The following is an 18,933-nucleotide window of genomic DNA, read 5'->3' as shown; positions in this document are numbered from 1 at the left end:
GTAGAGGTATACAGGGGTCTAGAGGTGGTGGGCACACCTGGGCTTTGATGCTTCTAGTAGCCAAAAGACCCCTCTGTTACATAAGACCCCAGTATTATTGGTGGCATATGATAGGTTGGGGGCCACAGTACTCGTTTTGCATTAAGCCGGTTGTTCTACGTGCTGGGGCATTGTGGGTGGAGGATGAAAGTAAAAGTATTATTTTTCATATCCATTTTTTAGATCCATGTATTAAGCTACAGATAGTGTCGAAATCTTGTTAAAATAAATACTTTGAAATGACAATAAAGAGTATTATCTCTTTTCATCAAAGCAACCTTTGAAACGCGTTGGAACATTTGAAGTTTTATAAAACGTGGTGTGGCTGGTGACAAGCAGTTAAAGGGCTTTTATATTGAGATAAATACAGTACCATCATAATTCGTGGGAAGAGGTGAAAACATATTTATCTCATAGATTTGGAATGCAAAGATGGCTTTAAAGCCGTGAGGGTGCCGGTCCTGCTCGCGTCTGATGATGAATTAGTAGCATGACTTTGGATCACAACATCATCACAAGTACTGTAGAAAAACATTATGTCATCTCAAAGGAGCCACTGGCAAATTTATTTAAGAGACAACAAAGAGTAAAAAATATAATTGGGATCACTTTATACTTCACATTAAGCTCTGTCCGGAATTTGCTTCTGTTCTGTCCAAGTGACACGAAAACTAAAGTATTCAGAAGAAACGTATAGAGTCATTGGCCAAAAATAAAATCTATGCAGGCATCGTCATCATTCGTAGACAACGCAGACCGACGTTATAGCAATGGCAAAAAGAGGTCTATTACCCAGTGGCCTACATTTTCTAGGGGATTCCTCTTCCCCAGTGTTCCTCAAGCAAGACATTGGAGAGTTCCAACACTACAAAAGTTGTGGATGAAGTGGAGAATGTATAGGATATCAAACCAGAGTTATCACCACAAGTAAAGAATCCTGACCCCATGGGAAACATAATATTTTACTTTGCCTGCAATGTTTTAGTGTAGTATATCGTTTTGTACAAAACCACGGCACTCCAAAAAAAAGAAGATTTCCATATCACATATGCTCCAACTGGTGCATAACTTAGAAAATGATTATATTCCTACAATTACGGTAAAGGCAAAATTTCGGTCCTGTTCAGATCGAATAATCTGAATATGCTGGGGAACGGAGAGATAGCGTGAGTGTCTAGTGAAGATTGGTGCAGATGCTAGCTAACGTGTTTTGGACATACCTGTTCTCACTCATAGAGCCTTGCTAGACTTCCGACTGCCATTATACATAATAACAGGCGCCATTGTGCAAATAACGTGCGTTTATTAAAAAAATAACAGACGTTATTTGCGCAATGATGCCCATTATTATGAAAGGCGGCCATCATTTTTTACATAGTGTGAACCTAGATTTAAAGTGTTTGTACCTCTTTTGCCGAGAATTCTATGATGTGCCTTAGCTTAGTATGCAGAACCCTTATCACATAGCTACAAGATGGCAGCTTTAGCCGTGAACCATTATACTTCTTGCTCAAAATATTTACTGTGTTAGGCCATGTTTACATGGTGTAAAACACCGTCCGTTCTGTGACCCAGAACAGCTGGTGTTTGAGAAGATAATCCCGGCCGGTACTGCGGCACGGGCCGGATAATCTTCCTCTGTGCTAAATTGGGATGTGGGCACCCCCGTTTGTGCCCACATCCCAATTCACCATACTCAAAAATGGAGCACGTGGCCAGAGCCACACGCTCCATTGTCTAACCTCTCAGGCTTGTGCGGACGCTATTTAATGAATAAAAAAATCACTCAAATTTTTTGGAAACCTCTATGCTTGATATATATATACAGTATATATATATATATATATATATATATATATATATATATATATATATGGGAGATAAAAATAGATTGTAGAAAAGAATAGAATATGTTATTTATCCACTTGGTAACACATATGGAATACCAATGTGTGAGTCTTTTACCAGGTACTAAAGCCACACAATATAATTCATCCCATTTTTATGATGACCAATAACCCAAGTCAAATTATATAGATATCTATTTTGGTTGTGAACCCAAAAAGCAAATTAAATGATCAGCTCCATGCATCTCTTCAACCGGCACCATAATACAATTGACCATTTGTGTTGGAAATGCTTTTTCCAATATATATATCATTTTGGGACGTAAAATTCAGGCTAAACATCAATTTCTGTCTTGGTAGCTTTAAATTAGGTTTAGCGCTGCCTCATTGATGAACAAACACAAGAAGGCCCTGGACAATGAATTATTTTATTATGCGTAATGCTTCCCTTAACAGCCTTGTACCCAGGTTTCCCGAGCACGAGACGAATGTTTGGTGGAGGTCCCTTGGGATCGTGGCTGAGATGATATCACTGGTTAGTAGACAGGTAATAGGTCTTCCATGGAAAAAAAATACCATTACCTCATCAAGTTAATTTGTATTCCAGTATTGCTGAGCATCAAAAAAGAAAGAAAAATGACACTGATGGGGTCGTTGGGCATTAGCATACGTGGCTTATTGAATTAACTGCACACAGCTCAATACATGTAGACCATCACGGTGGCTCTTGGGCTTTGTGCTACCTTCCATGTTCCTGGTAATTTGTTATAAAATTGGTTGGAAGTTGAAACTCTTCAGAAACCCGGGATTAATGAGCGTTCAGAATTTTCAGCTTTTCCTGACCGATACGCACTGCACAAAGACAGTACATCTTTTATTCCTCCATAAACTAATGCTAGCTATAAAACTGAAACGAGTGCATGGTTAACAAAGTCACTTCCTGTAACTCTGTATGCTGAATGGCCAAGTTACAATTTTCCACAATCCCTTTGGCAATGTATTTGCGCATGAAGGATGTATAAATAATGTGTGTTTCATTTGTTTGGCCCCGGCTTATTAATTCCCAGTCTCGTTTCATATGTTGCTAATTTTTGAAAAATGAAAATAATGCTGTAAAATGGAGGCCGTTCTTGGGGAGACAGAATCGGAAACCTAAAGAGTCTTTTTTATTTTTTTTATAGGGAACTCCATTTTATTTGTTCAAATAATTCTGGGTTCACACCTGCGTCAAAGACTTAGTTTGTGGTCTTCACTGTAGATGTCAGTCAATAAATACCATACCAAAAACCCAATAGGCCCCATGAAAGTCAGTGGGTCGGGGTGGGGGGGGAGGGTGTTCAGTTTTATTAATAACAGTGTTAATTTTTTTCAAAAATAAAATGTTGTGGCCATAGGGCCAGTTCATATGGAGTAAAATAAGCAGAATTCCGCTGCAAAACTCTCTGCCGCAGAATCCCGCTAACTCAGTGTGACACTGTTTCTCTATGGGAGGGCTTATGTGCCTCCGCCCCTGCCACTCTTCGCTCAAAGAATTGACATGGCAATTTTTTAAATGTGGACAGCTGCGGAGAGCAGAGCCGTGTGCGCCCTCCCATAGAGAAACACCGTCAAACTGAGGCAGGCGGGATTCTGCCACAGAATTCCATTGATTGTGGACTGGCCCTTATAGCAGCATCCTGCGGCCATTGGATCTCATAATCATCATCATGACTGGCACTCACTCCTTCCCGCTCTCTGTATTTCAGAGACGTGCAGCAGAGGGAGATGTAAGAACTAGGGAGTAGAAAACCTTTTCTGCTTTCTGAACCACCCCTTTTAAGTGGGAACTATTATGGTATAACGGTGGTATTTGCAATAGCTACAGTTTTAGAACTCAAGATGTCTGCCCTTAGAGTATGTACAATTGGAATAATGAGGTCACTGAAAAATGTTTAGAGTCAAAAGTCATTAACAGCCATTTTTTGACGGGACTATACCCTTCTTTCTATATGGATTGGATGGGCAGACAATTCTAGCAATGCCCATCAATGTACTGTACCATGACTAAGTACAACATGTCTCCAAAATAAGTAAATCTCATCTCTACTCCAGTTTCAGGGTCAGAAAGTAACAAAATGATCCTCATATCCATTGTCATCCTGTTTTTTTACGACATAGAAGTGTGTTCAAAGCGTTCTATCTATAAGGAACATGGAGGTAAACAATAACAGAATTTGTCCTGAAAACTGAAACGAAAATACTCTTTATAGCTATGTTCCCATGCTGGGAACATATCAGGGAAAGGTGGTTATCACCTTAAAATGATGTCCGCCAATAATGACTATGATCATTATTCACGACCATCATTATGACTTGACAGCCACCTTTCCCCAACTTATTTCCTTCACGGGAACATAGCCTATCTTTCCATCTTATATAAAATTGGTAAAAAAGTTTTAAGTAATTTTTTCCCAGTTCCATTTAAAGTTCCTATCTTGAATTCTTGGAATTAAAGCCACGCAGAAGCCTTCTACCTTCGGTTTACACTTTGCCTGTGTCGAAATTTTCAGCAGCCCCTAAATTATGTGTGTCATGCTTACAAACATGCCGACGCTAATACAAAAGTTATATCCACCAGGGATGTTTTGTTCTGGCAAGCCTGTGGCAAGATCACTCCTGCATATTTCATCACTACAGTGGAAGCGTAAGGGCTGTATAATGCTTTTATATCTGGGCCAGGAGAAATGATTTGCCTTACAGTGAAAAAAAAAAAAAAGACAACCTACCCAACACTGGCAGCGAGCGACCCCTCCAGGGCCAGAAACTGTCATTCACTCCTGGTAAAAATAACTAACTGAAAGGTTCACGGAGGAATCCATCCAAGAAAGTGTTCTTCTCGAAATCTGCAACAGTTATTATTGGCGGCTTAATTGTCCTTTTATTTTTGTCTCGGCTGTTTCTGCGGAGTTTACTGGAGGACACGATGAAACAGCGTCTGCCGTACGCAACAATAAACTCATTCTGTAGCTGATAAGAATTTGATGAAATGTCTATTCGACTATCTTGGTGTAAATGCTGATGTTCCAGTGAAACAAAGTCACCAGTCATCGTATAACGTTATACCGATGACAAGCCTCAAAGAGATAGGGGATCATGAGACTCGAAAATGGAAAATGAAAGAAAGATATTAACCTGATATTTTATTTTTAGTCTAGTTGTTGCTTCCTTACTAAATTGGGGGGAACTGTATCTATGTGAAGCAACTATGGATACACTCCTAAAGGGGTATTCCCATCTTCTACTTGTAGGGCTCATCAAGTTAAAGGGGAACTACAAGCAGGTTAGATTAATACTATAACCATATCTGTACACCAGCCAGACCACTGCTTTTAGAGCAGGGTGATGGTCGGTAACCTAGACAAGGAGCTGTCAACAATGGGAGGGAAAGAGCAGCATGTCTGGAGAAGGAGGCAAGTTGGCTAAATGATTGTATTTGCAAAATGTTTTAATTTGACAACTCCTAGGAATTTAACTATGTGTGTTGAGATGAGAATAACCCTTAAGGGTGCGTTCACACCTACCGCATCCGCAGCTTATTTTTTCCCGGAAATCCGCAGGTCTGGTAGTGCAGATTTTAACCTGCGAGAAATCCGCGTATGTGTGCGTTTTGCGGTTTTTCTGCATTAGGTTTATCGCAACTGAAATGTCAGTTTAAAATGTCTCTTATTCTAAATAGACATTTCAGTTGCGATAAACTTGCTGCAGAAAAACCGCAAAACGCACACATATGCGGATTTCTCGCAGGTTGAAATCTGCACCACCAGACCTGCGGATTTCCGCGAAAAATAAGCTGCGGATGCGGTAGGTGTGAACGCACCCTAAAAGGGTTATCCAGCGCTACAAAAACTTGGCCGCTTCCTTCCAGAGACAGCCCCTCCCTTGTCTCCAGATTGGGCGGGGTTTTGCTGCTCAGTTTTATTGAAGTGAATGGAGCTTAATTGCAAATCGCACCTGAACTGGAGACAAGAGTGGTGCTGTCTCTGAAAGAAAGTGGCCATGTTCTTGTAGCACTGTATAACCCCTTTAAAGCTGTGAACACATGTCACCTGTCAATAATCTATTGTATATTGCAGTAGCAGATTATTATAGGTCCGTTTCGGGCGGTAGCGCTTGGCCCTGAGCTCTTGGGGGGCCCATGGCCACCCAAAAAGCCTTTTACTTTTAGTGGTGAAATGTCTCCTGGCTACAGTTCTGCCATGATTTGCCAAAAATCGTGGCTTTACTACAGCAATTTTTCACTGATCAGGGCATCATGACATTATATATCCTCTACTATCAACACCACGCTAGTGCTGCCTTAGTTACAGTGGGTGGGGGGGCCCATGCTTGGTGAACAGCCCGAAGCCGATGGTAAAGTTAATCCGCCCCTGGTATATTGGGGCTTCCAACTTTTCCCCTGCAGAGACTTTACAGTGACTAAAGAGAAGAAAGGCTTCACAACTTGTGATATATAGCAGCTATGTTTCCGTACATAACTATATAACATATGTTCCATGCATACCATAATTGTTAGGGCTGCGGCGGCGTCCCATGCTCTGTGCCGCCGCACCTTCTCTCACTGCTCCCTGCTGTCTGGGTTCAGTGCTGCCTCCTCTTTAGCTCCCAGAGGCGTCTAAACCTGCCACGCTCCTGTCTCCTCTGCTCTCCCCCACGCGTGTCTGCACCTCCTAGGACGCACGCACACCGGCTCACAACAGTTTAAAGAGACAGTACGTCTCTAATTGGTGCTGCACCCAAAACACTCCCCTATAAATCCCTGCACCTCCCTGACCCCTCGGTTGGAGCCTCTGCATGCTTCCCATAGCGTGTGGTCCCAGCTGCCCAGGATGTCTGCCAGTGTATCCTGCTCGTGGTTTCTGCCACCTTTGGTTCTAGCCATGAGTCCTGCTGTGTTCCTGCCTGCCTACGTCACCAGCTACACCTCGCCCAGAGCCACTAGTAAACCAAGCCAGGGGTAGCAACGTGGGGGTCACCTGCCATCTCACCTTGCAGTGGGCACTGGTGAAGACCAGTGATCCCTTAGACTCCGCTCCCTGGTGTGGCTTACACCATCGCTAGCGAATCCACAACTCCAGTTGGGACCATAATATACTACAAAAGTCATACTTACTTACTACAAGTGTCATACTTACTTACTTTAAGAGTCAGTTATACTTATAGTTGTTGGGGAGATTATTCTGTAACAATGTAACAAACAATATATAATTTGACCCCTATAGGTTACAATGTATCCACACATACGTGCTTCACTACAGATCCATAGACCATAAGTGCATTTCCTCCTACAGACACACACACACACACACAGCCTAACAATCTCTAAAAATAAACCTCAGCCATTTCAGCGTCTACATTTTTAGCAGCAGGAATCACCAGGAGACTATATGATTTTGTACAAGACAGGAAATAAACAATCTTTTTTCTCCAAGCTTCCCCAGCGTCGTATATTTATAGTTGGCTGTGCGCTGTGTATTGTGCGATGCTCTGTGGAAATGGGGAGGATTTCAGGTGCGCGTAGGGCTGTGTTCTCACAGATGCTCCTAATAATGTATACACAGGAAGAAGAAATAATAATGAAATACTGTCTCCAAGGGTAACAGAGGTAAAAGCATTACGGATGCAAGACGGAATGGCAGAGGAAGAAATATCGAGACTTGTTTACGATTATTTACCGCTAATGTCATTGTAATTTGTTTCGTATCTTAGGCTATTATGATGTGATGGGTTGTATTAAGAAAAAAAAAAAAAACATGGCTGCTTTCTATAACTAACAGCACCACTCTTGTTCCTGGGTTGTGAATGGTATTGCAGCTTGGCCATAGACTAAAGCTATGATGCAATAATAAATAGAGACTATGCATAATAGTCTCATATATCTAATCTCATGAAACCTCTTTAAAGGGGTTATCCAGCAAAAATATTTTTCTTTCAAGTCAATTGTTGTCAGAAAGTTATATAGATTTGTTATTTACTTCTATTTCAAAATCTCAAGTCTTCTCATACTTATCAGCTGCTGTATGTCCTGCAGGAAGTAGTGTATTCTTTTCAGTCTGACACAGTGCTCTCTGCTGCCACCTCTGTCCATGTCAGGAACTGTCCAGAGCAGGAGAGGTTTTCTATGGGGATTGGCTACTGCTCTGGACAGTTCCTGTCTCGGACAGAGATGTCAGCAGAGAGCACTGTGTCAGACTAAAAATAAAACAACCTTTCCTGCAGGACATACAGAAGCTGATAAGTACTGGAAGACTTGAGATTTTTTAAATAGAAGTACATTACAAATCTATATAACTTTTTGCCACCAGTTGATTTGAAATAATTGTTTTTTTGCTGGATTACTTCTTTAATAAAATTCTTAGTAATATATTGTATAATAAAAAATATATATATTTTATAACTTTTAGCTATATTCTTACATCTGTACATCCGTTCTATATACCCTACTAGAAAATGCATGTCCATGCATTACATGGATAGTCTATGGTGCCATTGAGTACTTTGCAATGCTTTCTTTCCCCTATGGTGGCGCTGTAGAGAAACGGCACTCCTATTATCCCTCTAAAGATTACAGCTGACATCTGTTGGTTCATTGTGGAACTAAAATATGAATTGTCCAAAGTGCAACACACTCCCTTGTTACCAACTATACCTTCTCACAACTATAAATAAATAATAAGAAAATATAAAATTATATATATAAAATTATATATGTGTATATATATATATATATATATATATATATATATATATATATATATATATTCTATGTTATACAAATATTCTCTCCTCCAGAAGAAAGAATACGATCTATAATTCAATGCCTAACTCACTAAGGTTGGCTAAATGAGATGCCTTTGATACAGTTATGGGGGGAAGTGGGGGGCAATTGTTCTTATTGAGGAGATCTAGAAAACGAGGGACAAGACCCCCAAAAATGAGATGTCTAAAAAGAATTTCTGATGTGTGGCTTAGTTTTCTATCAAGGATTTTCATGCGTCATCTGTAGATTTACAGGGTAACTACCTTCAGGTGGCTCTAGAGAGACAGTTTTATTCCTTCTGGAGGAGAGCTCATTTGCATAAATGTTTTCCCATAGAGCATTGCTCTCAAGCTCAGGGTGTTTGATTCTCAGTACACACTATAAACTATATAACTTGTAATTCGGACCAGATAGTCATTATGAAAGCGTCTGGAGGCAAATCCGTAACAATTATTTTAGCTAGATCTCCTCAATGGAAACCATAGTCCCTCAAAGCTATATCCTTCGTTAAAGCGCTCTTCTCCTTTAAGACTAATACAATCATAACACTAGTTCTTCATAACGTAGCGACTCATACCAACATTCCCAATAATAATGTACAGCCAAAACTTGGTAATGTATTGAAATGACACCTTGAAGCATGGCTCCAGACATGAAACGCATTTCATGATTGAGTTTCACAATCATCCAAACACTCTACCAGCATTTATAATTTCCCGTTTCAAAACAGAAGAGGGAAAAAAATCATAAAACCTGCAAGAGAGCGCTACGATTTCCATATGAAATGATGTTTTGTAATAAGCTCATTCGGATGCAGACAAAGTTTCATTCGGAAAACAAAATGCCTGTATATCAAGAGTGTGTACCTTCCGTGCCAGAATGAAATACGTACAGTATGTCTCCACAGTCTGTTCCAGTAAATAATAAAGTTCAGGACAGGGTCTCCAGTGGAACCATCTGGACGGGACTGCGCAGCATTACTGAGTACACAGCCTGCAGTAATGAGAGGGAGGGATGCACTGATGGACTCTCCGCACACATAGGTTTCAGGCAGTATCTATACACTTATACACCAGTCTGCCATGATATTAAAGGGGTAGTTCACAATTTTTTTTTTCTTTCTAATCAACTGGTGCCAGAAAGTGTAATTCACTTCTCAAAAAAAAAAAAAAGAAAAATCTCGAGTCTTCCAGTACTTATCAGCTGCTGCATGTACTGCAGAAAGTGGTGTATTCTTTCCAGTCTGATACAGTGTTCTCTGCTGCCATCTCTGTCCATGTCAGGAACTGTCCAGAGCAGGAGAGGTTTTCTATGGGGATTTGCTGCTGCTCTGGACAGTTCCTGACATGGACAGAGGTGGCAGCAGAGAGCACTGTGTCACTGTGTCAAACTGGAGAGAAGACACCACTTTCTGCAGGATATGCAGCAGCTGATAAGTACTGTGAGACTTGAGATTTTTTAATAGAAGTAAATTACAAATCTATATAACTTTCTGGCACCTGTTGATTTGAAAGAAAACATTTTTTTGGTGAACTACCTCTTTAAAAAAAAACTTGCCCAATATTAAGTGTAATGTGAGACTAAGCAGACCCATATGCAAAAGTCTGAGATATTCTGTGTCGTCTTACTTGTTTCCATTACAACCAGTAGGAACTTCAAAACTAGTGTGGGATCAGACCAGATGGACCCACAAGTACAACAATGGGCATTAGCCACCTATAACCATATCACTGGTTCGCCTATTGCCCCAGTTGATACCTACCAGGAACACCTTATAAGACCTGTCATATTGGAGATGCTCTGACCCAGCTTCACATTCACTCACATCCTTACCTTCCTGCTTCCAACACATTACCTTCAAGAAATTACTGTCAAATTCCCATCCAATATATGGCAAACCTTGACAGGAGCCATTGTCGTGGGATAATCAATGTATTCACTTCGCCTGTCAGTGCTTTTAAAGGGATATTTCAGTAATAACCTATTCACTGGAAATCACAATGTACTGTAGACAGGAACTCTAGCAATCCGGTACAACGCTAATGCTTTATTTAGTCAGCTTCATAAAACCGGCATACACTGACTGCTGACGTGCTTCAGACCTCTGCGGTCTACTGCGGTCTACTGAGTCTTCTGCGGTCTACTGAGTACATCAGTAGTTTCTAATAGAAAATTAGATCATAACTAGATAGATAGATAGATAGATAGGAGATAGATAGATAGATAGATAGATAGATAGATAGATAGATAGGAGATAGATAGATAGATAGGAGATAGATAGATAGATAGATAGGAGATAGATAGATAGATAGATAGATAGATAGATAGATAGATAGATAGATAGGAGATAGATAGATAGATAGATAGATAGATAGATAGGAGATAGATAGATAGATAGATAGATAGATAGATAGATAGATAGATAGGAGATAGATAGATAAATAGATAGATAGATAGATAGGAGATAGATAGATAGAGAGATAGATAGTTAGATAGTAGAGAAAAGTCTGCGGCACACCAGGTAACGGTAAAGTAACTGTGGTTTATTTGATTAAGTGCAGCAATCCATAGACGCAACGTTTCGGTGGTATCTCACCACCATTTTCAAGCGCTTGAAAATGGTGGTGAGATACCACCGAAACGTTGCGTCTATGGATTGCTGCACTTAAAGTGCACCTCCTTTGTGCATTCTGACATCTCTACACAGGTGTAAAGGGTAAATTTAGCGGTTTTCATAACTTATTTTATATCATACGTCATGGTGCTTGTTCAAGTAAAAAGTCATCTTTTATCAACTGCAGATTGTGTTAAGTGGACGGGGCCTCGCTGCATTAGCGCCAATTAGCCCCGCTCACAACACCACAGTTGGCCCGCCCCTCACCGGACATTGGAACAGGCTGGCCGAAAGGTCTAGACCCCACCCCCTTTACGTTGGCCAACCAATGGCGTCAAAGGGGCCGGGCTAAGTGGCGCTTGATAAAAGGACACTTTTTACTTGAACAAGCACCATGACGTATGATATGAAATAAGGTATGAAAAACGCTAAATTTACCCTTTACACCTGTGTAGAGATGTCAGAATGCACAAAGGGGGTCACTTTAATCAAATAAACCACAGTTACTTCACCATTACCTGGTGTGCCGCGGACTTTCTTCTACTATATTTATAGGTCTGAAGTCGGGACCTGGGCCCGCTGGCACCCGCAATCCGCACCAGCAGTGCTGCTCACCTTTCTCTTCTATAGATAGATAGATAGATAGATAGATAGATAGGAGATAGATAGATAGATAGATAGATAGGAGATAGATAGGAGAGAGATAGATAGATAGATAGATAGATAGATAGATAGATAGGAGATAGATAGATAGATAGATAGGAGATAGATAGATAGATAGATAGATAGATAGGAGATAGATAGATAGGAGATAGATAGATAGATAATAGATAGATAGATAGATAGATAGATAGATAGATAGATAATAGATAGATAGATAGGAGATAGATAGGAGATAGATAGATAGATAGATAGATAGATAGATAATAGATAGATAGATAGATGATAGATAGGAGATAGATAATAGATAGATAGATAGATAGATAGATAGATAGGAGATAGATAATAGATAGATAGATAGATAGATAGATAGATAGATAGATAGATAATAGATAGATAGATAGATGATAGATAGGAGATAGATAATAGATAGATAGATAGATAGATAGATAGATAGATAGATAGATAGATAGATAGATAGGAGATAGATAGATAGGAGAGAGATGATAGATAGATAGATAGATAGATAGATAGATAGGAGATAGATAGATAGATAGATAGATAGATAGATAGGAGATAGATAATAGATAGATAGATAGATAGATAGATAGATAGATAGGAGATAGATAGATAGATAGATAGATAGGAGATAGATAGATAGATAGATAGATAGATAGATAGATAGATAGATAGGAGATAGATAGGAGATAGATAGATATATAGATAGATAGATTATAGATAGATAGATATATAGATAGATAGATAGATAGATAGATAGATAGATAGGAGATAGATGATAGATAGGAGATAGATAGATAGATAGATAGATAGATAGATAGATAGATAGATAGATAGGAGATAGATAGATACATAGATAGGAGATAGATAATAGATAGATAGATAGATAGATAGATAGATAGATAGATAGGAGATAGATAGATAGATAGATAGATAGATAGATAGATAGATAGATAGATAGGAGATAGATAGATAGATAGATGATAGGTAGATAAATAGATAGATAGATAGATAGATAGATAGATAGATAGATAGGAGATAGATAGATAGATAGATAGGAGATAGATAGATAGATAGATAGATAGATAGATAGATAATAGATAGATAGATAGATAGATAGATGATAGGTAGATAGATAGATAGATAGATAGATAGATAGATAGGAGATAGATAGATAGATAGATAGATAGATAGATAGATAGATAGATAGGAGATAGATAGATAGATAGATAGATAGATAGATAGATAGATAGATAGATAGAAGATAGATAGACTAGGTAGACAGATTCTGTTTCAAACCATTGAATGTCCGGCTATAAGTCAGCTTTAACTCTAGATAGAATGGACCATAACATTGACTCTCTTACCATCCTGCCCAGTCCTGAAATTCCCTGATAACCTTATCAGGCAGGATCTCTGATATTTATGGGAAATCCAAATTACTCCTCTGAATATGGCGTTCAAGTAAAATTCTGCCATCTGGTATGTATTATAAAGCCATTTGTAGCATCTCTCGCTCACAGCAAAATCTTCCTTCCTGCCAATTTTCCACCAAATAAAAAGCTTGTAATTTATATGCATTCTCCAAGCCCAGATTACCCTGAATTAATTGATAAGGCCAAAAGGCAGAGCAAATAACTCAGGGCTAGTTTAGTGAGAGGTTTGCCACAATATCAATATTTGCACACTACGGCCATTCATGTTGTTTTGGTATTTTGGTTATATATTAAATCGCCAGGCGCTCGGCTAGGTGATCGGCATGAGTGTTTTCAGGTATGTGAAGAATTCAGGGTAAAGTTCCTGTAATCTTCCTCATTGGATGGTGAGAAGTAGCAGTAATACATTAAGCACTGTGAAATCTGTTGGCGCTGTACAAATAAATAAATATTATTATTATAATAATATTCTAGATAACATATTATATTATAGTATAATATATCTACCACAGTAGATTATTTTTCAATCTATTAAAGAAAATCCATTTTTAACTTTATCAATTAATAAATATCAATACAAAATACATCAAAACTGATGTACATAGATTCATACATTTCCCCCATGTATATAATCCCACTGAACATTGACCATTGCCTTACACAGTTGCTTTTGTTCCATATTTGTGAATTATTAATTTAACTAAAAATTACTCCCTACCCCAGAAAAACGGCTGTAAAATCTTGCCTACTAGATTTCTCCCTCTCCTGCAATCTGTAGTTCATTGCCTGTTGCCAGGTGAAATCTGTCTCTAGTATCAGCTGGATCAGGACAGAACACAGGAAGTGGGGGTGGGGCTTAGCATGTGCTCGGTGCAGGAGAGGGATAGAGAGTGCTTTAGAAAGAATGGGCTATGTACTAGCAAAATGAGTCAGTCTGAATGTTGTAGATGATCCTAAAAGGTAAATCAAGGCTCTTTTCTCATGTTTTATATCTCACCACCGAAAAAGCTAAGGCAGCTGTCCCTTGTGCTGGTGTTCCTACTGCTGTATGTCCACAGTGCTAATCAACTAATAGAATGAAACCCCTTGTAGTAGACCACCATATATAAAACAAAGGGGAATCTGAAGCAGACAACCCTCTTTAACCCCTTAGCGACCCATGACGTATCTGATACGTCATGGCGCCGCGGGGGGTGTTCAGAGCGGGGTCCCGCCGGGACCCCGCTCTGAACGGCGCTGATCCCGGCTGACACGTGCAGCCGGGCAGTGCCTCTGTTAGCCGGCGCGGGTCCCGTTGCCGCGGCGGCTAATTAAGCACTTCAATGCAGCTGTCAAACCTGACAGCTGCATTGAAGTGCTTTATGCACAACATCCCTGGTGTCTAGTGGGTCGGATCTCCCCCTCGCGATGTGATCGCGGGGGGGAGATCCGTTCTTCTGGCCGTGCCGGGCCTCAGCGTCGGAATGACGCTGATCCCGGCTCGGCAGTAGATTGTTATGGCCTGCAGCAGGCCATAGCAATCTATGACCGATCTCATGGATCTTTGCTGTGTATATACATAGCACTGATCTCTATGAGAGATCAGTGCTGTCTATATACAAGTCCCCCAGGGGGGCTTCTAGTTACAGTAAAAAAAAAAGTAAAAAAGTGTTTTTATTAATAAAAAATCCCCTCCCCTAATAAAAGTCCAAATCACCCCCCTTTTCCCATTTTATAAATATAAATTAATAAATAAATAAACATATTTGCTATCGCCGCGCGCGTAATCGCCCGAACTATTAATTAATCACATTCCTGATCTCGCACGGTAAACGGCGTAAGCGCAAAAAAATCCCAAAGTGCAAAATTGCGCATTTTTGGTCGCATCAAATCCAGAAAAAATGTAATAAAAAGCGATCAAAAAGTCGTATATGCGCAATCAAGGTACCGGTAGAAAGAACGCATCATGGCGCAAAAACTGACTCCTCACACAGCCCCATAGACCAAAGGATAAAAGCGCTATAAGCCTGGGAATGGAGCGATTTTAAGTGACATATATTTGTTAACAATGGTTTGAATTTTTTACAGGCCATCCGATACAATATAAGTTATACATGTTATATATCGTTTTAATCGTAACGACTTGAGGAACATGCATAACAAGTCAGTTTTACCATAGGGCGAACGGCGTAAATGCAAAACTCCCCGAAATCAAAACAAATTCGTTTTTTTTTCAATTTGACAGCGCAAATGATTTTTTTCCGGTTTCACAACATATTTTATGGAAAAATTATGCCTGTAATTGCAAAGTACAATTGGTTTCGCAAAAAATAAGCACTCATATAAGTCTCTAGGTGAAAAAATGCAAGCGCTATGGACTTTTAAACATAAAATGGAAAAAGCAAAAGCGCAAAAACGAAAATTGGCTTGGACCTTAAGGGGTTAAAGGTAATATCAGAGTAGCAATAAACTGTAGCTACAACACTGATCACAAACCTAAAACAGTTCCCTTTCAAGAACCCCTGTGCTTAGCATGTGAATATCTGAGTGCATGGCCATATAGCATCCTCCTATCAGGAATCGGCCCTGCTTGGCATCTATCCACACTCCAATGCGTAAATCACCCACCTTGTCTCCTAGGAAGTATCCCACATACCGTGATGGATTGAATTATCAGCTCATATATTATATGGCAGATTATCGATAGAAAACTGCATCCTTTCAAAGTAACACTCATCCTCCCTCCTAAATGGATGCACATTACTAGATGTAGTCAGGAGAGGTTAAGTACTGTACCTGCAAAAATTGCAATAACCTGAACAAACCCAATGTCCTCAATACAAGCATATTATAAATTCTATAGTGAATTAGACCGTGATCCCTTTTACTGATAAAGTCCTTTATAATGGACGGTGATTAATATCTAACCACTCCAATAATTATTGCTAATTCATCAGTAGGTATGACCCAGCGAATCCGGCACCCGCAGGCGGCTCAGGTAGTATCTATGTGCAGCAGCTGTTCCTATTTCATGAAAATAAATATAAGGAACTAGAGATCTCTGAAATCCTATTAACACAAGCCATTCCGATTACTGGCGCGTCACGTGCGTCCCCGTCCTAGTGGTTTCCCATACTAATTAGAATTTTTTTTTTCCTTGAATTCAGCATTACATACTAAAAGCACTAATTCTAATCATTAAATCAGTCGGCTACATCAAAGGAGACACTTAATGGATTTAGATTTTTTATATCCACAATTAAATGGTTATTCCTGTCTAATTGCACTAATTAAGTTATTTTAACTGTGCTGGCACAAAAGGATCTGCACTTGGGGTTTATGAGATGAATCGGTGGAACGCTCATCTGCAAACACCTCCAGATACGGAGCCGGAATATGTGGTTACAAAGAGGCAGCTTCCCCAATTTTTATTATTTATTTTTTTTGGTTTGAGCTTCATGGGCTAATGCGCTTAGTCATCATTAAGCCTCTTGTTCTTTATTCTCTTGGCTCATGCGCATTTTGTCTCCTCTGGGAGGACTTCCTCAGGGTCTTTTCCTTTCCCTTTGCTGTGTACATTAGCATGTAAAAGAGGCAAGCTGCAATGGTAATGCGATGGGGCTAATTTACTGTTGCAAGTGTGCCAGAATTCGGGTGCAATTTGGGCTTGCACTATATATTTTTTGTGTTTTAATACCTTTAGCGTCTTCACCTTTAAGGTCCATCAAAATTGTGAAAAAGGCAATGGTTTAAGTGTTGTCAGTTTTTAGTTGTAGTTATCAATTGCAACATTTTGGCCCAATCTTACTCCACTCAGCAATGGAATCCACAAAGCAAACAATGCAGTAAACAATGCACTCAATTTGTACTGTATGGTGCATAGACGTCTTTAATTGTTACCATTTGTACCCTGTAACAAATTCCAAAGAAAGAATACTTTAAAAAAAAAAAAAAAAAAAAGCAAACAAAAAATTTGGTCCATTAAGTCTAGAGCCTAGGTGTCACTATTGAGATGAGCAAACCTGCCGAAATTTCGGGTTCAAACAAACTTGAATCCCGTTGCCTGAAGAAGGTGGATGCAACCCGAGGACTGCCTGGAGAAGGTGGATACACCCATAGACCACAGACTGTATACATGTTTCCGGACAGTCCTCAGGTTGCATTCGCCTCCTCTAGGCAGTGGTATTTAAATGCTGAATGTTACGGTTTATGTAAACCCAAACTTTCGGCAAGTTCACTCATCTCTAGTCCCTATAACTCATAGTGAGACATGTCAAAGTTTTGATTGGTCTTCAAATCCCTAATTATTGCAAAAAAGAGCTGAGAGAGCTACTGAACTAAGAGCTTCTTCTCTTGTCTTGTGTCTCACTCTATAATACAGATTCTACAGTAAGTCTAATGAGCCCATCTTATGAGCAGTACGATGAGAAGGTAACCACTTAGCTAGGTACTAACTTCTAGAAGTTGGTGGGGATCTGAACAATAAGACCACGACTTATAAAAAAACTTTTGAAAAACCTGGAAAGTTTTGAGGTGACAATGACAAGAGCCGATACAAATCAATGGGTTATCTGTATTGGGTACTGGGCAGGTTCTCAAGAGTTGACCTTTTTACCTCCTCTCTATAATTGCCAAGAGGTGAGGATTCCGAAAAAAACAAGTTCCCTCTATTACCTTAGAATTCCCAATAGAGAGTATCAACATAAGATTTCAAAACGGGACAACCCCTTTGTAAAACCTCTTTAAGCCAATCTCCCAAAATTGCATGTAACACTCATCTTCTGTGGAGCGGTCTTCTTCTAAAAGAAGATGGCCAGGATGGATAATGTCTTGAGAAATCTGGTGAAACTAAGGGGTGGCCTTGTCAAAGAGGCAAAGAAATCTTTTGGTGCTACTTATTCCATGCTACTTCTGTTGTGATGCTTCCTAGATTCCCTGCTGGTTTCTGTACTACTGGTCCCTCTCGACATGGACATCTGCTCTCTTTTGGAAATCTTTAGCAGAGTACCTGGGAAGTATTGGAGCAGGATCGGTGTAGGTGTTACTGTCATTAATTTTAACTATTTAATTTTTTTATTTTTACTTAAGTGACGGTGACAAACCTCTTAAAGCTAAACAAGTACATTGTGGGGAATCAGTGAATTTAAGACTTGTCTCCCTACTTGAGGTCTTCTTTAATATTCCTTGTCCGTAAACAGAAAGTATTACTTCTCTATATCCAAGGAAGTCACAGAGTGCAAACAGCATAGACGTTCACAGCCAGACCACAACGGGCTGACACATTGGCTGAAAGCCATGTGTGCTATTCAAACAAGCTTTGTAATGCAATGTGGGATTTGAAGTAGATAGCCAGCCCTGTCTAATGAACTGCTCTATCCTGTGTGTGCCCAGATGATGTATGACTTCTTCATGGCCTCATCACATTGTAGACTCCCTGGACACTTAGCTTACTGAAAAACCAGAAAAAAAACCTTCTCCAAAAAATCCATATGCATTACAGTGACTGTAAGTTGGGGCGAGGGCATTGTTGTTGATGAAATTAAT

The 18,933-nt window shown here is 39.6% G+C and overlaps 1 protein-coding gene across 1 annotated transcript in view; it reads right to left on the bottom strand.

The window, feature by feature from the left end:
- NRP1 (neuropilin 1) overlaps window positions 1-18,933 on the bottom strand; it is a 147,699-nt gene that overhangs the window by 87,744 nt on the left and 41,022 nt on the right.

Source organism: Dendropsophus ebraccatus, chromosome 2, assembly GCF_027789765.1.
Source record: "Dendropsophus ebraccatus isolate aDenEbr1 chromosome 2, aDenEbr1.pat, whole genome shotgun sequence".
Lineage (NCBI taxonomy): Eukaryota > Metazoa > Chordata > Amphibia > Anura > Hylidae > Dendropsophus > Dendropsophus ebraccatus.
Note: the sequence above shows the minus strand (reverse complement) of the source record. Positions and strands in the feature narration are given on the sequence as shown.